General features: G+C 37.3%; 1 protein-coding gene across 6 annotated transcripts in view; it reads right to left on the reverse strand.

Annotated features, from left to right (window-relative positions):
• NALCN (sodium leak channel, non-selective) overlaps window positions 1-25993 on the reverse strand; it is a 229756-nt gene that overhangs the window by 111825 nt on the left and 91938 nt on the right. The window lies entirely within an intron of this gene.

The following is a 25993-nucleotide window of genomic DNA, read 5'->3' on the forward strand; positions in this document are numbered from 1 at the left end:
AGCTAGAGTCAGACAAACAAAACATGCTGTTATTTTAAATTTAAAAAAATCTTTGGATGAATGGTCACTTATATTGATATTGTTTTACAAATTTTCACAAGTAATAGAGTTCCGATCTTTAATAGGAGTAAGTTATGTACCATGATGGTTCCTTGTGTTTGGGTGTAAGTTGTACTTACAGTGGAAAAGGCCATTTTTATTTGTTCCTGAGTTTATATGTAAAAGTGCTTAACAAAATTTCAGGAAACATAGAACTCAAAATTTTGAAGAATTCTGCCTTCTTTCATCTTTCCCCTAAAGATTCTGTGTACCTGTACTGGTTTATGTTCATATAACCATTTATGTTGGAAGGGAGTTCTTGAGAAGATCTAGTCTGGTGCTACCTGCTTAAGCAGAGTCAGCTAGAGCAGGTATTCCAGAACTTTGTTCAGTCAGAGTTTGAGTATCTTGACAGATGAAGGCTCTTCTACCTGTCTGTACAACCCGTACCACTGTTTGAACACCTTCCCAGTGCAAGAGTCTTCTGTTTTGTTCAGCAGTTCATCATGGGTCCAGACTTTCTCCCAAAACTCAGGGGCTGGAAATTCCTGAAGGTCAGTCTTACCTATCAAGATCAGTTAAAAATGCTTCAAACCATTTCTATGCCATTGCCTTGCCTTGCAAGGTCTCCTAATCCTTTCAACAGTAGGCCCACATTTTTCTAGTCTTCATTTTGCTTCTCTTACATATGGAGTAGCCCTTCTTGTTGCCTTCCATGTCATGGCAGATTCAATCCTACATCTCTGCTCTCAGGCAGGGTATTTGTATTCCTCCTGGGCCACTTGGCCCTGATTCCATCTCTTGTATGCTTCCTTTTAAATTCCAAGTTTTGTCCAGAGCTACTGGTCCAATTATGTAGACCTACTTCCATGTTTGTTTGATTTCCTGCACTCGGAAAGAGACCATTTTTTAACTTGAGGGAGGAAGATTCTTGAAAATCAAACAGTTCTTCTGAAACCTCTGATCTCTAGGACTGTATACTATAGGATTCTTTCAAGCAGACACCTGAACATGAAAAAGTCTGAACACCAGGGTTGTGGTCCTATCTTTTGGCTTTGTTCCTTCTTTGAAGGTTCCTGAACTCCACATTCTCATGGTCATTGCAAAAAAGACTGCTCCTGAATCTCACAATCTGACCAATTTCTCCTTCTTAGCAAGTATGAGGTCCCTCCAGAACACCTGATCCCATCATTACACATTTTAGGAAGTTACCACCACTGCAATGCAGAAACCTGGACTGTTTTCTGCTGTATTGTCCTTCTAGCAGAGTAGTTACACTGCTCCAGGAGAACTGAGGCTTGTGAATGTGAAACTCATAGAATCATGGAACAGTTTAGGTTGAAAGGAATCTCAAATATCATCTACCTCGGAAGTATGCAAAATTTAAGAAACACATATTTTTACATTTGTAAGATATATTAATACATTAGAAAATTCATATATATAGTTGTAAAATACTGTCTCATTCTTTAATGAGCTGAGACTGTTATATCCATGAAGAATTGTCAGCATTAACATTTCATGTTTAATCCTGCCCGAAACTCAGATCTTAACCAAGCTAGTCTTCATAACAGGGTTCTTTTGTGGTGAAATTAGAACATAATATGGGATGTATGGGAGGCTTCAAGGACTAGAACTAGAACTTCAGCTTTTAGCAAAGCCTTGTGCCTGCCTACTGAAGAATTCATCCCCACTTGAATTCCACTGGAGTTTAAGATAGCTTTCTTAAATTGAAGCTGAATGGAGACTAAGCACATATTTACAAGCATACAAGCTGATAGAATTGCCTCTTGTCTCTTAGTATCTGGACATTTTGTGTGAATTATAGGTAGTATTGCAGACAGAAGACATCTTAAACCCTTCTCATGCAAGTTGGCTTCCTTTTGACCCCAGTGACATAAAATAGTTGTATATTCTATTCTAGAAAGGGAGGTTCAGGAGATAAGTCTTACATTAAGAAATTTACAGAACAAGCAGGGGTTAACAATACCTAAAGCACTGGTAAGTCACCAAAATAGTGGCTAAATAAGGTCTTGCTTTTATTTTTAATCCACAAGGCAAGCTATAACAATACAATAATTATAGGTAGGGCTACTGGCATCAGTCACGCATTTTTTTTCAGTGGTGTGATACAAAACAGGTGTCATTCTATCCTTTACATTTCCATTTCACACAAATTCTAACCAGATAGTTAGTCTCTCTGCATATTTTACACTGTATTTTAATGGTGCCAAATTTCCATCATAATAATGAAGTATTCTATCTCAATTGTGAAAGTACTTACTAAAAGAAACTAGTAAGTGAGGTCGCAAAAAGCAATTTTAGCTCCTGTCACAGGGAAGCAAAATGGTAATACAGGAAAAATAAAAATGCGTAAACTGTCTTCGTATATACACGTACATATATGCACACTTTGTCATCTAGTCTGTACCTTGTGGTCTAGTCATCTAGTCTGGACCCTGTGGTGATTTAGGAATGCTACTCCTCAATTTAGTGCTGCCACTGATACACTTGAAAACACACTCCCACTTGCTCAGTCCCCCTGTCCCCCTCCCCTGCTGGTGGCTGGAGAGAATTGGAGGCACAAAAGGTAAAGTTCATGGGCTAAGAACAATTTACTGGAGATGGCAATGAGATAAAAAAAATTAACGGTTACAGCAACAACATTAATAAATAGTGTACAAGAGAGGTGAGTGAATCACATGCAAAATGTTCAGAATCAGCATTATCCGAGCACTCCCTCGACCACTCCCTCCAGAAGACTCCTTGTTGCAAGAGACTCCTTTCCCCTGACCCCAGTGATGACATGAGGTGGTATAGAATAACCTCCAGGTTCTAGCTATGCCCTTTTCTGGCCACTGCAAAGACTAATCTTGTCCTGGCCAGAACCAGGCGGTCATAAAAAGATTTTGCAAAGGCATATTTAATCCTGGAAAATAAATAGCAATAACAGAAATAATATCCTAATCAGTTTGGTTCATTGAATCACAGAATGCTTAAAGTTGGAAATTACTTTTAAAACCATCAAGTGCAACCTAGCACCACCACCATTTTCACCATTATCTGTGTCCTCAAGTGACATAGCCACTTTTTTTTTTTTTTAATTCCAGGGATGGTGACTCCACCACTTCCCTGGGCTGTCTATTCCAGTGTTTGACAACCCTTTCCATTAAGAAATTTCTTCTAATATCTAATTTACAGCTCCAATGGTGCAACTTGAAGCCATTTCCTCTCATCCTGTCACTTGTAATCCTCCACATCCAGGAGAATTACCTCACCTTACAAAAACTTCCTTACATGTAATTATAGAGAGGAATAAGGTCCTCCCCGAGCCTCCTGTTCTCCAGGCAAAACATCCCCAGCTCCCTCAGCCACTTCTCATAAGACTTGTGCTCCAGCCCATTCACCAGGGTCCTTGCCCTTCTCTGGACTCTCAGCAGCACCTTTAATTTTTCAGTAAGATTCAATAAAGCTTGTTGTCGAGGTTGTCTTCCCAATTAAACTGAAAGGAGACTATTTAGCTAATAGAAAGTATTACACTGGCATAACATGATTTAACATTAAGACAATGAAGAAAGAGGCTCAGACAGGACACAAGCCAGGCACAGGCAATGTAAAGGCAGGAACAGATGGCTAAGGAAACAAATTAAGAGATAGCAGTGGCGAGGAACAATAAAAGCACCTAGGTGCTGGCAGAGAGACAGTGAGCACACAGGGCCAGCAAGATGGAGGTATCCACAAATATGCAAATACCTCCACCGCACACTCAGCAAAAATGCTACGCTGAGGAGATTTAAAAAATATATTATTTTTAAATCCCAGGACTGACCAGTACATGAGGGCCAGATGAGTATCTGTGTTTCTTGGCTTTTTTCTACATCATGTCAGAATCTAGCTGCTCTCTTGCCACGAATACTATGCATGAACAGGAGCTTTCCCATTGGCTTCTCAGAGAGACTGCTGTATCTTTAGGAGATCAATCACAGTACTCTAACCCAGCTTTTGCCCTACTCTAATCTGCCTTAGTTTGTTCTTTCTGCATCACAGAACTTTAATTTGTATTTGCACCCTTAAAACAGTTCAGACACACCTCTGCTGCTATGTTCGACCATAAGTATCCACTGTCTCTTTACATATTTCTGTACTTGGAATGAGGTCTAAAAGAAAGCTGCATTTAGTCCACAGCTCTTGCCCAAGCCATGAAAGTCATTCTGGATCATTGGATCAGCAGTATATCATTTAGATTACAGCCCTTTTCAGAGCACATAGGCATGGAAAATTCTCCATGCAAACTTGAAAGAGGAGACATAATGCCAAATTTTGTTCTTGTTTAATTTACTGACCTTTTTTTCACCTTTGGATGTGTGTTTCTTAAGCTGTGTAGGAATGAGATGAAAGAAATTATGTTGCTGTCAGCCAGATACATGGTAAATTGTATCTAATATTAAATTGGATGTAAGATTAGCTGTGTTGAAGAAGTCTCAAGTGAAATGCCCTGCTGCCATCAATCGACTACAACAGTGATGAATTTCTTAAATTTACTATTAATTACTTATAATGCTGGTATCTGACCTCATGTAGATGTCAATTCTCAGTGTCCAGGACACTGAAGAACCTGTACGGCACAGTGCATTAGAGATGCAGTGGCCATAAAAGCCAGTAGATGAAAAATTGTTAATCATCCAAATTCTTTCATTGTTTGGAAATACACAAAGGAGCCAAAGATTTGTTTTGTGCTCAGATGGGAATTTCGTGAATGCAAAAAGACTTCGAAAATACTAATTTATTTAACACTAGGGACATGCTTGTTGCAGCTGAGGAACTCTGAATGAAAAACTGTATTAAATATCCCAGATTCACTCAAAAACTCAAGTAATGACACTGCAATTCCTGACAGGTAGGGACTACCTGGCTCACTCAGTCTTACAGAGCATTACAATGCATGGCCTATAGCAGTCTTTTGTCATCCTAGTAGTATCAGAATGGGGTACATTTCTTTAATACTCCTCCCACATTCCTGCATGGCAGAGGAAGGATGAGTGACATAAACTTGCCAGCTCACTGCCCTGGAGAACATCTACAGCAGCTGCCACTTTGCACAGCCAGAGCCACAGACACTGGCTCAGGAAAGCAGTGGTCCATGTGAAATGAAGTCACTAAGCAAACTGGAATTACTGAATATGAAACTATTTTTTCCTAATGTTAGATTCCTTTCGGGGACTTGATATGTATACATCAGGTCACTCTTCATATCGCCATTCTTCATACAGGATTTTTGTTTCAAGTCCATAAAAGGTCTTACCTACTAAGCAAGATGGCAAATGTTGCAAAATTGTAGGGTCTGACAGACTGAATAATGAAAGAACCCAAAGGCCATATTACCCTGATATTACTAATTCAAAACTGACCCAGCTGATAATGTTTAATATCATCATGTGAAATCTTGAAAGTGATGTCTTCAAAGGGCTCAATGATTTCAGTTTAGACCTACAGAAATTTAGACTTCATCTGATAATGCTAACACTCTTGGTGGTGGTCTAAGAAAAAAAAAGAGAAAAAATAGTCTCGAAGAAAAAGATTACCTATAAAGCCATCAAACTTACTAGTACTGAGCAAGAGATGGTGAGGATCTGATTGTAGAAAAGCTTTGCTTATTTTGGCTATTTAGTGTGTGAAAAGCTTAGAGTGCACAATTGTCAAACTGGCAGGGTAGCTCTTGAAAGTACCAAACCAATTAATGAACAACGTAAACACCATTTAACTAAAAGACTTTGATAATCACTATATGGGTAAGCATCTTTTTTTGCAGATTTTAATACTCTTGAATTGTGCATTCATCAATGGTAAAAACAGAGTCATATCTGTATTTCTTTATATTTTAGATATACTTTAATACTTCATAAGCCAATAGTATCTCCTCCTCTGTGTTACAACAGAATGGCTCTGGCAAGGTTCTTACTCCCTTTTTGTCTTTATTGCCTTTTGCTGTTTGCACAAGGAAGCTAGATCCTGCTAAAAGATTACAGCCAAGCTTCAAACGATACCTGTTTAAAGCATTTATACTGGCTACATGATCATTGTGGTTAAGTTTACACCCATCATTATAATAATGCTGTATGTTGTCTGTACTCCTGTCTATACACGTCTACTGGAAGACCATCCTTTCTGGCAGTTAGTATAGACTTTGATTTGTTAAAGTTGTGTAGATGTGCACAAAAGAGCTGGGTGATATTACTGAACAGCAACTGAAAAGCTTACATTTGTGCTAATCCAGCCTTTTTTACTTATGGGCCCGATGGAGCCTAGATCCTACCACTGCAGTGACATGAAGATAAGTGCAAGTCCCAGCTTATTTCCATGCACAGAATCATCACAATGCGTGGAGATGCATTCTAGAACAGAACTGCAAATCTTATGATACACATTCACTTCATAAAGCCCAAATAGCTGGAGTTATGTGGGCATCACAGAATACAGAAAACTTGTGCAGAAGAGCTAACAAAGCATGACTCCATTATAGCAGTTTGGAAAACACTCGGTCAAATAATAATAAAATGAAAGTATTGCAAGTAAATTCTCATTCTTTCTGGACATTTCAGAGGTTGGCCCATGGCCCATATTTTATACATATAAAGGGATTATGGATTTAACAGAGCAGGGGCCAGTTTAAGGTGTATGCGTAGAATTTATACCACTAAGAAAGGAACATGATTGCTAGTCATTCTTGATTCAATGTTGAAATCAGGACACATCAAATGCCTCAGAAAGTATTATAATGTATAAGCCTAGAAATAGCAAAATCCTCTTGACTTTAAGATTCTATGACACAAGATTTCTAAGAGTACTAAGCAAAGATTTAATCCTGGCCTAAAGAAAAGGGCAAGTTTTTTTATCCTATACATGTTTAGTGTACTTATGGTGTTTATTTCTTCTCTTTTTTTTTTGCAAAGTGCTTGAAGATACCTTGAATATGAAAGAAGCTTTAGAAAATCACATTCTATACACTGCTAATCACAGATAATTCATAGTGTGAATAGGATAAATTTGATTTTCATCTTGTTGGTTAATGGCCATCTGAGCAAGTACAAAATTGTGAAATTGCAGAAAATTTTCCCTTTTGTTTGCAGGACATTGTAGAGCATTTTACAAGCCATGTAACTAATTTTCTATATAAACCATTTTGCTTTCAACTTACTTTATGACTGCCTGACAAAGATATGCATGTGAGGAGAATTTATAAATTATTCCCATGCTCTGCAATTTGAACATTTCTGAAAATTATTAAGCATTAACCAGAAATTTTATGGGAATAAGCTTTTTAAAACCTTATATTGTTGCAGTTAAATATCACTATGGGGCACTAAGAAACGTTGCAAATCTAAGATACCATCTACTTTATTTGAGAGGAACTTCAGTGCTAGATGAATTCAAATAATGCAACTTCATTGAGTAAACAAGGGGAAATGAGTTTTAAAGATGTTGGAAGAGGTGGCTTTTAGATACTGCAAAGAAAATAAGTGAGAAGCCACAGCTCAGATGTTTGGTGATGTCAAGGGGGCAATATTGGCTTTATAGTACAGGCTGATTGTCCCAGCATAATAAGAGCAGGGTGGTTCTTCAGCAATTCTCTCTACAGAGACTTGTTTTAACATTTTTATGAGGGTAGAGAGGAAGTTCTTATGGTAGTGATGTAGTAGAGATGAATGTAAAGACTCTTTAAGATCCACAGTCCAATGAAAAATCTCCTTAGACACACTACGTTATTTTCACATCACCTTAGCACAGAGAACCTTTATTATCAGCTGCAGGAGATAATTACCTGGTATGGTTATAGTCACGGGAGGGAAACAGTCCCCATAACACAAACATCATAACTCTTGCAAGTTTTAGAATATGCATTTGGAAACTTTTCTGTAAATGTTTTCTGGCTGCAGTAGAGATGACACTGGCCTAGCAGAAAATGCACTATAGACAGTAAACTCTCCTGGCTAATTAAATATTCTACAAGTTTCACTTTACTGTGCTTCTCTTGCCACCTTCTACTGCATCTGATTAGGATGCAAAACTCAAGGCTGCCACTGTATTTGTGTTTTCACAGGGTCTCCTACCATGCAACCTCTAAACAAGCTGGAAATGGGACTGTTACTGAATAATGGTAACATTTCAGGATATGCAAATATGTTCTCTAATCAGTAAGGATTCTGTGCTACCACAATATGATTTTAAGGAAACAAATGTAATTTTTAGATGACATGGTAGAGCTAAATTCATAAAGAAATCAGAAGTAGTTAAGATTTTGCAATAGTCTAAATGACTAATATTTGAAAATGCAGGTGAGTCATTAATCTGTCATATTTACTCAAACTCTCCTGCCTTTTAGCATAGCTAATTTTGATTTGAAAGTTAAAAGCTACTTTAAAAAAAGGCAGAATGAATTCTATCAAAGGAACAAAGTAAAGTCAATAACAGCAAAAATGAGAAAATATTTGTTTACATAGGAAGTAAACAAATAGAAATAATGATAGAAAGCCTAATGAAGGGAAATGAAAAACTCTTATCTTAGAGTTTTTTGAGTAACCAAGCCTTTAAGAGTAAAGTTTCTCTCAGAAATTAGATATATTTTTTCCCCTTGCATCCTAGATTTGAAATCCAAATTTCTATTTCTGCTATAGGGCTAAATAATGTGTTGCATATGCCTCTTTCAGACTAGCTGCATCCTGTTAATTCACATCCTGCAACAACAGAATAAAGCAGTAGCATAGATACATTTCTGTACGCCTCTTACTAACAGCAGCCACTTTTCTCCTCCCACAAACTTCTGACAGAACAGTCAAAAAGAAAATGGTGACTCTTCTGCCCTAAAAATACTTGAAATAATGGCTTCTTTGAAACTAAACGACCCTCCTTCCCACCAGCTCCTCCCAATCAGCTAACACAGTATGTCATTTTCTTTGCAAGAGAGAGGAAGTAAGCAGCCTTTCAGCAACTGCAATCTGACTTAGAGAAATTGAGAGCAGCTGCTGCAACATAAAAGAAATCTAAAAATACTACTTAAATTGTTCATGATAACAACAATGCATAGAAATTGTTACCTACCTGTCAGATTTTTAGAACTGTTAATAAGTATATCATCACCTCAGCAGGAATTTTCTCTAAACCTATATAGTATGAAATGCAAAACAGAACCCAAATAATATGAAGTTTAATTCTTTTTCCTAAATATAGCAATACAGATCAATTCAGAAAATATGAGTCAAAATAATTAATGACTAAAATGTGAAGTTAAATAAGCTGAATTAATTTTTCCTCTATATCTAGTGACTTCTTCAAAGCTATAGGGTGGACATTCACTCAGCTAAGGTGTGATTTATCACCTACCTGTTCTGTGGGGATTTATACTCTCCCTAGTCCTAAAGTATTTGCAAAGAGCAAGTGTAAAACTTCTTTTCCTCTCACAATAAAAAAATATCAAAGTAGCTTAAAATCACAATGCTAAATGCATTTAACTTTAGTGCATTATATACATATTAAAAGACATTTAACCTTAATGCATTTTATATGTGTTAACCTTAATGCATTTAACCTGTGTGGGTGACTACACACTGGAGCAGGTTGCCCAGAGAGGTTGTGGAGTCTCCCTCACATATCCCTGGAGATATTCAAGAACCCTCTGGACACAATCCTGTGCAATATGCACTAGTGTGATCCTGCATAAGCAAGGAGGCTGGACCAAAAGTCCCATTGTGGTGTCTTCCAACCTTAGCCAGTCTGTGAACCTCAGGTACAGGAAAAGGTATAGACACACTCCTGCTCACATTATAGATAAGCACCACATAAATAGATAATTATATAAGCAATATATGTATGCACATATATACATTTATAAAAATAGACACTTATAGGGCAGGCCAAATTTATGGCAAATTGCTGATGCTGTCCTCAGTCAATTATCTTATAATGGATGTAACTTGACATTTTTAATCTGTCTTTTCTAATTTCTTCTCTGAAAACTCTAGCTGATTCACTATCTACATTATAGCATTATCTGTGTTTGCATATTGTTGCTGAATCCTCTAGATACTGTCTTCTATTTTATGTATGTCAACAATGTTGACATTTCCTACGTTTTTATATTTATATTTTGAAAATATGTTGACCACAAAAAAAAAAAAAAGAAAAAATAATTTTAGGCTTACTCTGCGGCAAGATAGCTCCATCTATAATACCAAATTTATTTGCTACTATTTAGAAGCTGTGCCATTTATGAGCTGTGATACATAATGTAATATATTGCTCACTCCTTCAGATACACACAAAACACAATTTTGACAAGTAATTTATTATTACAGGGGCTTCAACTTTCCCCCAGATTTCAGGAAAGGTGAATGATGATGGAAAGAATCTGGACCCTACCTGTGCTGTAATTTTTTAAAATGCCTTCAAAATATCTGTAACTTTTTCATTTTAGAACTCTAGCAACTTCACTTCCAATAATTTTCAACTAACACTTGTTCCTTGAATTATATGCCTTTGAAGGTCTCACCTGGAAGACCTCCCTGAAATTGCTTCAACAGACTACTTAGTCTTTCACTGACATTTGAATTCAAGACTCATGTCTCTGAAATGTCATTTATTAACCAGGTATGAATCAGACATTTTCACTGCCTCTGTTTTCTTTGGCCTTTTATTTATCAATTAATTAGAATAATTTTTATTTTTATGTTATTGCAGTACTGTAGATTTACTAGATGTTTTATAAATATGAAGGAAAAGGTTGCTGTTATTATAATGATTAACTGATGAGCTGAAAGAGCAGGAGACCGTAATATAAGCATTGCACCTCATTCTGCAATTAATACTTGGAATCATCATGAAATTCTTCAGAATTCTTTTTACTATTTTTAGGAAATTACCCATGTACCAAGACAGGTGCAGCCATGCTATAGGTAGTGAAATACACTGTCTGCCCTTCCCTTCTTTGCCCCCTCACAGTTTGAAACCACTTGCCCAAGAATTCAGCGCAGATTCTGTTTCAGCGTGGCCTCATGGCTGTGTCAACTCCAATGAGCGAGGTGCTCATATCGAAGTTGGTGTCTACTCACTCTGCAGATGCTCTGTAGGGGACAAGGCTCAGTGCTGGCCACGTGCTGTAGCCCAGCTCTCCTCACAATAGTGCTCATGTCTCATGAATGACTCACGTCGCTGCTCTGCTGATAGTACAAAGTGACAGGAGGCAGGAGAGAGCTTACAGCACTCAGAATGAGTTGGAGGACTGAAAATGTAAATCATGATGTTAGGAAGAATTCAGGGCATATATTTTCTTTTGGGCTCATGAAAAAGCAACATAGAGAGCAATTCATAAGCAGAGAGCAGAGACTGAATTTCTATTTGCCTATAACCTCTTGTGCAATGATGAAACATTATTTTAAATTCCCAGCTACTGAGAAAGCACTAACCATCCAACAGTTTAGCAGAAAAGAAGAACAAGAAAAGAAAAAGAAAGATGGGGAACAATTTTCTTTATTTTGAAGAAATGATGGAAAAACAAAATTAAATCCAAATGCTTCAAGGAAGCTCTTGCTTTTCTGACATGGAAACAGCAAAAAACATGTCCATCTAAATTTCTTTCCTAACATCAAAATATCCACGTGGAAACATCTAGTTCTGTCTTTGGAACCTGCTTTCAGTATTTCCAAACAGCATGAAAATTTGGAAAATTAGATTCTAAAAAAGCAATTATTCATGGAAGGAAACATTTTTTTAGTGGGTATTCTTACTATCATTGTATTTCCTGGAAAACACACTAAGATAAAACCCTCTTTCATAGAAAAGATTTATATACAGCTAGAGCTCCCTATGTTCTCTTGGGACTTACTGCAGCTTTTTATCTTAGTACAATGATTATTATAACATGTGTGCTTTGAAACTCTTTAGATGGCTGAGCTAAATTTCAGTGCTTTTTCACAGCTTTGGTATTGTTGAGCTGTTTAAAACTTAGAGAAGTACTTGATCAGCATTAGAAAAATTAGAATACTTCAGTTCTTTGATAACTTCCCTTCTGAACTAAAAACTGACAAATGTGTGCTTTAGACAATTAAGACAACTCTACCCAGAATAAATGAAAATATTTTCCTGGGTCATACTGGTCATTTGTATCGATTATTGGTTTCTGATTGCAATGCCTTGCCTCACAGAACACATTAATCTTCTTAGTTACTATATGTATTGCATTTGTCTTGGGAACATGGTGTCCAGTGTAGTTCAGACTGTCAATTGCTACCTCCTTTGGAAGCTTATATAAATAAATATCAAACATTTTAATAGAATTTCCACCTTTTGATTAGAACAGTTTTTCCTTGCATTTTCCTTGCATAATTTAATTAGCACGCTCTCAAACTCGTGATTTACATATAAAAAGCAGAGATTACTTTGAAATAAATCAAATGCTCCATTAAAGAAGTGATCAGATGAATAATTAGAAGCAAAAAATTATTTTTTGTGCTTAGGCTCAAAACCTACTTTCTAGTAATGTGGCTTCCAATCAAATTAAATTTAACACACAGACAAAAACCACAGAAATATTTCTCCCTACCTGAAAGAGCACTGGAAACTGCTGACAATTTAGGCTCTATTGCCTTGAGCAGGAAGATAGCAGAGCTAATCAGAGATTTTGATTGCCATTAATTCAGAGGGCAAGGGGCAGTGATTGGCTTTCTACTTCCCTTTTTCTTGCAAAGCATCTGGTCTCCAGCTTCATCTGCCAGACTACCTTTACTGCAGCCAAGCTGGGATATCCCTTTTTCCTTCAGTAAGGTAAAACCAATGGTTAGACCTGTCTAACCAAAAGGATATTGAAAGACTACTAAGTTTAATGAGGCTTGGATGAAGTACAGTAGCATCCCAGAATGAAAATACATTGATTGTTTTTAATTGCTTCCATCTCACAGGTAGTAGCAGAAGAAATTATTTCCCCACTTTCTAAAAAAGTCGTGATGTTAAGGTTGGATTTGGACTACACAGGAATCATGTCTCGTGAATCTCCTAGAGATGCTGGAGTCACAGGAGAGGAGATTGCAACCTTCGGTTATATTCTAGAAACATCCACACAATTTCCAGTGTTTTTTTTGGAACATTTTTCCAAATAAGATTAAGAAGAGTTCAAAATTTAGATGTCATATAAAAAGAAATAAGTATAATGTGTAGTGTTCATAGCTATGGTCATACTTAGAGCATAAAATCAAGCAGGTCCTACAAAAGAGGATAGGTGCACCAAATGCAAATGGATAGATGCACCAAATGCAGGTATTATCAAATCTTCTTTCAAAGGCTGGGAGATTGTGTATAGAGGGGAACAAGGCAATTTTTGGACTCGTTTTACCATTTCAACTTCCCAGAGCCGTGTTAACTTCTGCTCATCTATACCCAGCAAACTAAAAGAACAGTTCAGTTGCATGTAGAGCTGATTTGTAAAGCTGACAGCTTTAACACTACCTAAACAAGAGCTGAGTCACTGACTGCTGCTAGAAATGGATGAGATTATACAAAATAAATAGGATGATCAAGCAGTAAATACATTAGAGACACATAAGTAATGCGTGATTTTGGATGAAAATTATAAATTCTGGGGCATGTACTTGATACTGAGAAGAGACATAGATAGAAAGAAGCTGATTAAGTAAGGGACAGTAAAGAAAATACATAATTTTCCTTTCCTACAAATTCCTGACCTCTTAAAAAAATCCAAAACTTCTTCTCCCTATAACCCATCCTTTCAAAAATTATTCCCATATGTCCTTTAATGAATTTTTGCCTTCAGAAATACTTTCTTGATGTGAAAGCATATGGGGAGGGATTTAGAAATGTTCACACCAGGGAAGGACAGAAAAGCAGAATAAGAGCAAAGGAGGAAAAATGGGTTTAGTACCATGGTGAACTTTGTAAGAGTGTTTGACAGAACTGTGGTGGGATTCTGTAGGGGAATTGCTGTTCATGGGCTGTGAAACTCATTCTACAAAAAGGATTTATTCACTTCTAGCTCCCCCTCTTCAGCTGGTGAGTGCATTGTCTGCCTGAAAACAAAGAACATTAAATCAGGCTGGGAATTCATAAGAAAGAAAATTAAATAAAAGAAGGCAGGTTAAAAGTTTGCCATCAGCACATACACAGCTGTTTTTAAAAGTTTAATTAATAAAAAAGCTATAATTGTGATTTGATTTTGTTATATGCTAAATCAAAATGAAGCAGTTAATTAGTAAACTAAATTTTGTCTGGTCTGTATGGCAAGAGTTTCTATTGAAGTGAACTTCAAAGGATCTCCTTAAAAATATGAGCATCAAACATTTTTTTGAACAACAAAGGAATATCCTTTGATAGAAAAATGCTGTTGTCCTATATTTGTAATATATAATTCTTATTTGGTAATTCTCAATGGAATTCTAAGGTATCTCATAAGACTTCAAAAAAGTAGAAGTATACTGTAATTAAATGATAAAACAAAGTAATAACATGTCTGACAATATTGGTGCAAGTTCTGCAAATTTAGATATGTTCTTATTTGAAAATAATTCAGCTTATTTTATTTTCCCAATGAAGATCTATAGCATTTTAAAAAATTGTCACATTAATATATATCACTGGGTAACATTTCCATTTCTAGTCATTCCTGAAAAATGGGAAAATACAGAAATTCCAGATTTTTTTTTAAGTGATAGATTTATATAATTTTGACTATATCAAGTACAAAGAAATATGTCCTTTTTGAAAACCATCTCTTTAATTAGGGAACTGAAATACATCCAAAACAGATTGACATAATTCTCATTATGACCATGATGGTGATTTAGACCTACAGGAAGAGTAAGGCTTACTGAAAATGCATTACCACAATATGTTATTCAGTATTTCCACTGTGAATTCGGCTGGAATCTTAACATTTAACTGACCAAGGTTTTGAGTTATCATCAATGACTGTGTCAAAATTACATGAATTACCTCTTGTTGCTGCCTTTTTCTTTTGATTATAAAGTGCCTAAGGTGAGCAACTCCTATCAGTACATTTAATTGCCAGACTCATAAGACTGCCAAATAAATTCCATTCCTTCTATGTCTATGTCTGTACAACCATACCTATCCATAGCTATCTATTCTTGCCCTCATTCCCACCCCTAAGGCATTTAAGTATTTTTAAAATTAATTTCTAGTTAATATTGCTATCCCACTAGTGCAAAGAATAAAATCATTAAAATTAAAATGGTATCTATCTCTGCCATACATCCTCTTCTAAGCTGCAGTTTTATTCCATTATTCAGCCATTGCACACTGTATCTTATTAAACAACCAGCAGGATTAACCTTACTGGTTGTGTATATAATGATTCATGCTGAACCGAAACAGTGTGTTCAGGTTAACTGTACATTAATTTACAATGTGTGTGTGTGCGGGAGGGGGCTTTATCTCAAAAAGGAACTTCAGTGCCAGCATTACTACAGGTAGTTTTCTGCAAAAGTAACTATACTGGTTTACCATCCTGTCATTTCATTGATGATGCAAGTCCATATTTTTTTTTGTTGAATACACTTGCATAATCTCACAATCCACAAAAATAAATAAGTTCGTGGCATACAACATGAGTCATACATACACTTACCTGTCTCAATATAAATTCCTTACTGGTTTATGAAAACATAGCACACTCACATGGTAAAGAATTTTCTTAGAGGTTAAGAGTTTCAAAGCAGTCAAGTGGACTTAGACATCTAAGTTCCACTTAAGTAATAAAATAATCAAAAAGCAATTCTTGGAATTGCTGAAGCATAGTACATCATTAATTCTGAGAACAAGGCCGTATTCTAGAAATGTGTTCAATGTTAGAAATAGGCAGTAAAGTAAATTTAAGGAACTCCCTTTTTTCATTATATTTATAGCTGGAATAAATAAACAGCTAGTTTCTCCCATGCATTCCTAAATGTTTTTAAGGAGGAACACTTAGCAAGTGCATGACCCTTTCACATCATGGGTTTTTTGGTATTTTTATTTGTTTCAAGACTGTTTGACATGTAGCTTTGTTTTAATTTGTCATTTTTAATAACTACAAACCTATTGTTCTATATTTAAAACATTAGAAATTAAATCCTTCTGCAGAGCACTCAGTGGCAAAACTCTCACTGAGTTTGATGGTGCAAGGGTTCTATTTATTCTTTGCTGCACTTCCCCTAAACAGAAAGGGAAAAAATCTGGAGGAAGAATGGAAAAAAACCTGTGCTAGTCTCATCTCATGCCCTTCCCTCCTCACCTCTTCTCTGAGGAACAGGTAGAGGAGGATGAAGCATTAATGTTTGACTCTACTCTTTTACTCTGAGAATCTCTCATCAATTTCCTCTCAGAAATCCAGTAAAAGAGCAGTGAATCATCCTCTTTTGCACCTCAATAAGTGAATAACAACCTGGCTCAGAATACTCAGCTGTAAGACTGACAAGCCAAAGTTGGTATTTCTGTATCATACACATCTCTTTGCCCAAGTATCACTGCAGGCAGATCTTTACTGCAGGTTTGGTTTTAGTTTACTCAATGGCAGTCTCAGCTAAAATAAACTCCACTCAATTTGCTCTATCCTCTTGGAAGTTACTCCTATCACTTCTTGAAGGATGCTACTCACTGCCACCTCTAAGTCTCCTGACATAAACTGGAAGATGCCAATGCTGTAACATAGCTATACCTTGCCTGACTTCATCCACATCCCATGCAATCTTCATGGGAAGCATGTTCAGTAGTATCCTTGAAAAAGAAACAGTGCTACCTCTTCCCATGGAAATCCTTCTGGACTGGTAGCAGCACAGGAGCCATTGTGGTTCCACAAAGCATACACCAGGCATGAATTCAGCAGAAAAGCAAGAACCTTACCAGAAGAAATGGTTCAGATTATCTTCCAAAGACAAAACATGAGATTGTTCACCCATAACAAACTTGTTCAGAGAGCTCTTCTAGTTGTTTGCATTGTTTCTGTCCTGTTCCAGTGACTGATATGCATAAAGCTGTAAACATGCATATACATGTGAGTGGAGGAGCATGTTCATAAGTTCTGATTAAGTGGCAGCAACTAAAAGGATGAGGGAGAGGAGTTCTAAGCAGTGGAGGTTATCAGCCTTGGCTAAAGACAGACAGTATAAATCAAAGGTTGCTGAAGCCTGGCTAAAGAAGAAAGAAATAAGAATTTAAGGGGAACTAGATCTACTGGTAGTGGCTTCTGTGCTGTGAAGCATTCGAAATTTTACTTTGGGCAGAGGATGAAATGGACCTACTGAATGTAAAAATAGTGAGACTTCTTTTGCAAACAACCATGAATATTCAGTGGGAGGGAGTGTCTCAGTAAAAGAGAAATGGCTTACAGGATACTGAAGAAAACTGAGATATTCAGGATGATGGTTCTGAGCCAACAGAATAACATACTGGATGGCAAAGGTTTATGCAGCTAGAGAGGATGAGGGAAGGAATTGGATGTACAGTCTGCTTTCACTAATTAGTGTTTCAGTTCCTCCTCTCAGTTATCTAGGATCAGGGAAGCGAAGGCCAGAAATAAAGAAGCACAGCACATGTACTGCCAACTCCGCTATATTAGCAGTGTCTGTAGTAAAACACCTTCTGAAATCAAGCCCACTAGTGCATATATCTGCTTTCCTCAGCCAAACCATCTGAAAAGTTTATGACATAGGATAGAAAATTATTTATATGCACTCTTGGTAATGGGCAATTAATAAAATGTCACAACATATAATATACGCACCAGGTGGCATTAATGGCAAAATAATATATGGCACTTAAAGTGTGATGTTTCAGGCTACTATTCAAAGGATGAGGTGAAGATTCATTGAAAATGACTGATTATGGAAATCAATAATGAACATTCCTGAAACACAGCAATTTAAATATGTTGTGGGTCTAGGCCCATAAAAATGGAAAAATCTGTCACAACTGTTAAGACTGTGTGATCATTAAGAGATGCCTCTGCCTGAATTAAGGTGCAAACAAGACCATATGGCAAAGTCAATAGTTTTATTTAACTGATTTTATTTAACAGTAAAATTTGAGGTAGAGAGATAGAAAGAAATAGAGGGCAAAGAAGGGTGGGGAGAGGAGAGAGAGATCAAGAAGATAGTCACCACTCATGGATCCAGCAGCACCTCACTGACCCTTTTCCACTCTGGGCTTGCTTCTTGGTGGTAGGGGGTCCTGAGGTCATTCAAAACTTGTCACTATTTATGCATTTTACCAAACAGAGGAATTAATGTTCACTGGCTAAATTATTCCCTTGCCTCTAGTGGTAATTAGTCTGCATTCTTGTCTTTTGGGTTGGTGAGTTTCTGGGGTAGATGGCTCATGAGTTGGTCATCATGATCTCCCTGTTCTGGAATTGCTCTTTACCCAGTCAGAGCTGATTTCAGCACATTTGCTGAGTTGGCTTTCCTTGTGGCTGCATTCTTTATGTCCGTTATCAGAGATGCATTCTTCTCCCCCAGATTGGGGGGTTTACATCCCCCAAGGTCTGAGATAGCACTTGAAAAGTAGTGTCACCTTTCTCTTACCTCAATCAGCTTGAAGATCTGAATCTACTGTATTGCACTGCAGTCTTCAGCTTGTTAAAATGCATTGGGCAGGTACAGATGCTGCTCTTTAGCTGTTACTTTGAAAATTCACAAAGGATAAAGGATGTAGACTTTGACACGATTGTGCAAATATGGTCTGCAAAACAGCTGCATTTATGTGAATGAAATTACTCATAGGAAAATATGATTCTGAAAACTCTAGGTACCTTCTACTGATTTCAGTAGGATTTAATAAATGCAAAATACTTGTGAAAATCTAGTATACGTTTGCTGAAACAGGACTTAATTTTTCTTTAAATCTTCACATCAGAAATATATTATTAAGTCCTACTGAAGACAAAGGAGGTATACAGACTTTGGCTTTAGTGATTCACATGAAAATCACTGGCACATCTAAAATAGGAAGGTAAACATTTGCAGTCAATGCAGTCTGTCGACTAATGGACACCACAGGATTCAGATCCTCCACTGCCCTCTGGCAGTGCTTATTGCTTTCCATTGGCTCTGTGTCATTCTGGTCCTACCACTGGCATGTGTTTGGGGCTTAAAGACACATGAGAGAAGTCAGGACCACACTGATTCTCAAGAGTCACCTAAGAGACCCCAAAAGTAACAAAAAGATATTACAGAGTGATTTCCTTTAAAAGGTTTCAAAAATCTAAAAATTACTGTAAAAAGAGCAAACTACTGACCTATAGAGCTGTAGTCCAGGATATTCTTTGCAGTCATAGTGAAAAGAGACCTTTCTTTGTGAAATATTAGAAACATGGAAAATAGCACAGGGTAAAACAACCCGCATGAAGCAAACAAACCAAAACCAAAACCCTGCTAGTTTTATTCTAAGACTCCGCAGTCTTCCACTTCGCTCAGATTTTTGTCCAAGTTACAGCTCCAAAAGAAGTCATGCTGCTCCTGCTGCTGCTCCTAACACTTTGATTGCTTTAATTGTGCTAAGCACAGAAAAACCACATGACAATTTAAATACCTGTTTTCAACTTGATAGGATTTGAAACACTGGACATATTTAACCCCAGAAGTAAAATTTTTTAAAGGAAACTCATCTGAACTTCCATTTTAGTGGCATTACTGAACAGTTCTTATAATCCACTGACACTTATGTGCCCCAAAATTTCAAAGTACAAATTATGAGTACAATCTGTACTGAAGTCCATTGCTAAAAAGAATGCTAGAAAAATGATACACTCCACTTGTTAGGGTCAAAGCAAAAAGACTGAAGTAAAAAAAAAACAAGGAAAACACAGTCTAAAAATATTAAAACGGTTTGCATATTTTTATTTTAGAAGATTTTCAGCTTATTAATTTGACGATGATGTTGTAAGAACTGAATGTCACTACCTAATGGGTGAACTCTTGAGGTGGATTAACCCTGACTGGATGCCAGGCTCCTACTGAGCCACTCTATCACTCCCCTCCTCAGCCAGAAAAAGTGAGGGGAGAAAAAGCTCATTGGTCAAGACAAAGGCAACTTAACAAAGTACAAGGAAAGACTGCATGTGAAGGCAAAGGAAAACAAAAGATTTATTCTCTACTTCCCATCAGCAGGTGAAGTCCAGACACTTCCTGGGAATCAGGGCTTTAGCATGTCTAGCGGTTTCTCTGGAAGACACATTTTGTAATAACAAATATGTGGGTGTCCTCCCCTTTCTCTCAGCTTTTATAGCTAGGCACACATCCTATGGTATAGAATATCCCTTTGGTCATCTGGGATCAGATGTCCTGGCTGAGTATCCTCTCCAGATCTTGCCTAGCCCCAGACTACTGGAGAAGTGGGGAATGTTGGAGACAGCCTTTATGCTGTGCAAACACAGCTCAGCAGCAGCCAAAACACCTTTCTAACAAAGAACAGCACAGTGAGAGCATCTGTGGGGAAAATTACCTCCATCTCAGCCAGACTCAACATATCTGTACAGACCTGTACAAAAGAAGGTCAAGATTTATAAAAATTCCATATGTAAAATTTATTTTTTCTGGAGCAGGTTTTCTGTGGACCCATTTGAAAATCAGGGGCTACCCAAAAGGTTCTATTTTAAGCTTGTCAAAATGCAAGAAGTTCAGAGACTTTGACTAAGTGTGTCAGCCAATCCTTGTGGCTGGATGGCCGTGCCCAGAAAGGGGTGGTGAATGGAGTTACATCCAGCCGGCACCTGGTGGCCGGTGGCCTTCCCCAGGGCTCCGTGTTGGGCCCGGTCCTGTGTAATATCTTTATCAATTAACGAGATAAGGAGATTGAGTACATCCACAGTCAGCTCACAGAGGACACCAAGTATGGAAATGTTGATCTGCTGTAGGGCAGGAAGACTCTACAGAGGGATCTGAACAGGATGGATCAATGGTCCAAGGCCAGTTATATGAAGTTCAACAAGGCCAGGTGCTGGGTCCTGCACTTGGGTCACAACAAACCCATGTAGCGCTACAGGGCTGGGGGAAAGTGGCTGGAAAACTGCCCAGCAGAAAAGGACCTGGGGTGCTGGTCCAGAGCTGTTGAATATGAGCTGGCAGTGAGCCCAGGTGGCCAAGAAGGCCAGTGTCATCCTGGCCTGTACCAGCAATAGTGTGGCCAGCAGAACCAGGGCAGGGATTGTCCCCCTGTACTCAGCACTGGTGAGGCTACACCTCAAGTCCTGTGCTCAGTTTTTGGCCTCTCACTACAAAAAAACACCTGAGGTGCTGGAGCATGTCCAGAGAAGGGCAACAGAACTGGGAAAGGGTCTTATGAGGAATGGCTGAGGAAGCTGGGGTTGTTTAGTCTACCTGAAACAAGGTTTTAACGACATGGGGACCAGTCTCTTCTCCAAAGTGACAAGTGACAAGATGAGAAGAAATGGCCTCAAGTTTCACCAGGGGAGGTTTAGATTGGATATTAGGAAAAATTTCTTCACAGAAAGGGTTCTCAGGTATTGGAACAGGCTGCTCAAGGGAGGGATGGAATCATCATCCCTGAAAATATTCAAAAAAACCTGCAGGATTGAGGGAAACGGTTTAGAGGTGAATATGTCAGTGTTGAGTTAATGGTTGGACTCAATGATCTTAGAGATCTTTTCCAAACCTAAAAATTCAATGATTATATGATATAACTCTGACATACAAAGGTTTTTGAAAATCTACTGCCTGAGATAAATTCAAAATACTTGATCCTAAATCTCCCTAGAAGATGCCAAGTGCCTGACGTGACCAAGTTTTTTTGCTGCAGCAGGCTCTCCTCTAATAAGAACTATTGCCAAGGAAAACCACTACCCTTTTATAAGCTTAATCTAGTTAAACACCTATCCATTTTGTCTTTTTGATGTGATTCTAATCTTTTAAGTCTGCAGAAAAATTCCACGTTCAAATTGAGTAAGTCATGCTTTATTTTTTCAAGTGCAAATCAATGAGAACAATAACATGTTTTCTTTCTTTTCTTGTTTAGTTTCAGGGGGTATATTGCTACAAACTGTGGCTAGTAATTTACTTTGGTTACAATGAACAAGAACATACAGTTCAGCAAGTAAATGGAAAGCTATGGAGAAGAAACTACGAACATAAAAGAACTGTGTCTAACTCATTGTTAATGTATGTGGTTTGGTATAATAGTTACAAAGAAAAAGACAGGAAAGCAAGAAAGAGGAAGGAGGGAGATTGGGAGGGAGGCTGTATACCTTGCAGACTGGTAATATGCAATATGCAGTTCTGTATCCCCTTTTTTGCAAAATTTATTTTCTTTTTGATGCATGTATGCAATAGTAGAGAAATAAAAATAGACAAAATTACAGTAGGGATCTAATAACTATTAATTTAATTAATATATGTTAATGTCAGGATGCTGCCTATGAGAAGATTTAAAAGTTGTCTTAAAAATGATAGCTCTGTCACCAAATACGTAAATGCCTTTTTATAACTCTCCTTACTGATATTCAAAGTCTATTTCCCTTTCTGATATTTCCTCAGCTTTGGGAGTTTTATTTGTATACACAAGCACAAACAAAAAGCAACCATATCCCATGGCTGGTGTTTATAGTCCTCAGACACACTTGCCTGCCCTCCTCTTGTTAGCGATTGCATATTACAACAGCCTGTGTTCTTGACTGTCAAGTTTTGTTGTTTCAGTTCTTTGTTTTATTGAAACTGAGCAGCAGTCTCAACATTGCAATCAATAATATTTGCACTGTTTTATTTCTGCATAATTTCAGGAAAATAATTTCATTAATCTGAAACAGTAATCAATTAAAATGCTGCATTGTTACTTTATGTAACTTCTTCATAAGAACAAGTTCTGGAGGCCAAATGATAAATGGATTTAAAAAAAAGGCTAGACAAGTAGATAGGTGATAAATCCATCAACAGATACTAAATATAATGGCCTTAATTTAACATCCACTTCACAAAGTCCCTAAATGACTTACTGCTGGAGTGCAAGACAGGGAATGAGGGCATAAGTGATTATCGAGAAGTTCAAAGAACGATGATCTGTATGTGCCTATTTCTGTGACTGGCCAATTTTTAAGACATGGTAAATGCATTGTTTATCTGCTAGTTTTATGAGCACTGCAGGGTTTCTAGTAATCTATGACATTCCTGGATATCCATCCAAAAAAAGGAATAAAAAAAAATCAATGTGTTAAAGTATTATTTTTTTGGGATAGCAACCCTAATAGACCTTAATATTATTAAATAAGAATAATTGACCAGAATACTGTGAAAAGAAAGCAAAATCTTAAAATCTGGATAAACTCAAACATCTTTACTTATCTCACCATGAATTATTGTTTCACTTCTATCAAACCAAACTGAAATGAACGTAGATTTCCTTAAAAAATCACGCATTTAAAGGTTTTGCAATATACTGAAGGCATTCTTTATTTAACAAGACTCTAGTGAAAGATACGTTAGCTATTTTCAAAGGGTTTAGGTGACTTTTTTTGCTCAGGTGCATAATATGGTGCATAAATTTGAATCTATGAAAGAGTTAATCAGATTGGGAAATATATATCTTGGAAATATATATATATATATATATGTATATATATATGTTCTGGCCTTTAGAACAAATTAACATTCATTTTCTGACCTTTCATAGCTAAGTATACTGTCACTCAATATCCTGTGAAGGATGGAGTTCTTACTAAAAGATAGTCAAGATTCTCTGCTGTCCTGCATAATTTTAATTATAATTTGGAGTACGTTTGGTTTTATTAATTCTTCTCTGGGCTCTGCAAACATTAGTGCTCCGAAAATGAAAGGGAATATTATTAGAAGTTCTGTTTCAATAGTTGCATGAGTCTGGGCCTGTCCTCTAGTGAAACTCTACTTATTTAGTGTATTGAGTTATTTATAATTTAGTTCCTCAACACACTATATTGTGTATTGGGAGAGGAAATATCCTAATGGCTAAGGGAATGGAGAGACTCTGGAGATCTGGGTTCAATTTATTGTCTAAGCACTAATTTCCTGTAGACCTTGAAAAAACTACTTAATAGGTTTCTTGCTGTAGTTCACATTCCTTATTGTGGAAAAATATATCCCTGTGAGATTTGGCTACTGTAGTATTTAAACAGACTAACTAACTACTTGAGAGGCACTTCATTACAGCAGGACTGTGTTGAGTTGGGAAATAGATATATTCAGCTCTCTAAAGCAGGGAGTGATGGAGGAAAGCATAACTTGATTTATGTGTGGTGTGTTTACAAAAACCCCTCCTTACTACATGCTTTGGAAGACACTTAGAATCATAGAATATCCTGAGTTGGAAGGGACCCATAAGGATCATCAAGTCCAACTACTTCCACCTACAACCACTTCCCATTGACCAGGTAGATCTCTTGGGTTTTACTAGTCTGGTCTTTGTATAATGATGCTTGCTCCCACAGACTAGGGCAGGGTTTTGCTCTGTCAGGCCTTGCTAGCCGAGGTAGAATATTGTAATGATGTGTGGAGCAATGCAGGTCTGGTTTTATGTCTGAGCAATCTGTAATTCAGACAGAGATATCCTATAGGCTCTGTGCAGAGCCTTTGTACCTCGCTTTGTCTCACACAGATGAGTGGCGAACTGCTCAATCAGGTAAAACAAATGAGGAGGTTAACCATGGCAGCTGATCTACAAAGAGGTTTTACAAAGGAGTTCTAAAATCCCACCTGGTGAATAGTGTGCCTTGCTATGTCTAACCTGCTGGGTAGGTGAGTGACACTGGGCTTGCCAAGACACCCCTCTTGTCTCTCCTGGAAGCCCACTTGCCTATCCTCAGGGTGCCTGGTATACAGGCAGAGCAGAACTAACATGCATGGACAGATATGGGATCTGCAAGGGACTCTTGCATACAGCAGCATAGTAGCTAAAATTAAAACAGACTAAACTGTGACAGGAGGGCAAGAAAAATGGGCACTGTTATGATGTCTTGAAGAACTTTTAACTCAGTCACCTAAGTTTTCCTTAATTTTACAGAAGTGGCTGGAAGTGGCAGCATGAAAAATTAGTATGGTTTCTGATTATGACACATCTTAATGCGAGCCAAATAAGCTTTTATTTTGGCATAATGGTTTTATATTTATTGCATTTTTCTTTTAAGTGTTCCCAAAGGTGCCTTGTGGTCTTTTGTTACTTGTTCTCACTGTTCCCTATGACTGGCATTGATTTAAAATATTGATTTTCTTTTCTCACTGAAAAATAATCTTTGTGTTTTCCATTTCAACATGAACCATTTGGCATGAATGCATGCTGAGGCTCCCACGTTGCCACATTATTTTGCTGCTGTTGATATTACTTTAACATATTGTAGTGTGTTAGAACTTCCTGCCTACCATGAATTACTCCTACAAACTCAGTAGGAAGCTCTCAGTTCACAAATAAAGAAAAATTGAGGACCAGTTTTCAGAAAAAAAGCCTTTAAAAATTCTTTGAGCATGTATTTACCCTTTCTAGGCACATTGTGTCTCTTATTTTTCTTTTCCTATTAATTTTTGAGGCTGCTAATGATTTTGTCACTCCTTTTTTCTTTTTGTCTTCCTGTCTGCAAAGATTTGTAAAGTACACATGCTCATTTAAAGCTGAACTGGAAAGATTCAACTCATATCTTCCATGAAACTGTGGCTGGTAATACTAACACCAAGTAAAGATATCTTCAGCTTTCTCAATACAAAGTTTTGTAATGAACAGAAAAATCATCACTAGTTTCCCACTGTGGGTCCTGTGGGAAACAATGAGCCAGACAGCAATTCCCTGTTCACGTTAATAGTTTGGGCAAAAATGAAATGCACAGCTGAAGCTGGAATGATATTTAAACAAAGCTTGAGGACACTATGTCTGATGTATCAGCATGAATGGAAGTGGTCACTTACAAAATCTGTATGTGCACTCATACTCT

This window comes from Sturnus vulgaris, chromosome 2 (assembly GCF_052056855.1).
Source record: "Sturnus vulgaris isolate bStuVul1 chromosome 2, bStuVul1.hap1, whole genome shotgun sequence".
Lineage (NCBI taxonomy): Eukaryota > Metazoa > Chordata > Aves > Passeriformes > Sturnidae > Sturnus > Sturnus vulgaris.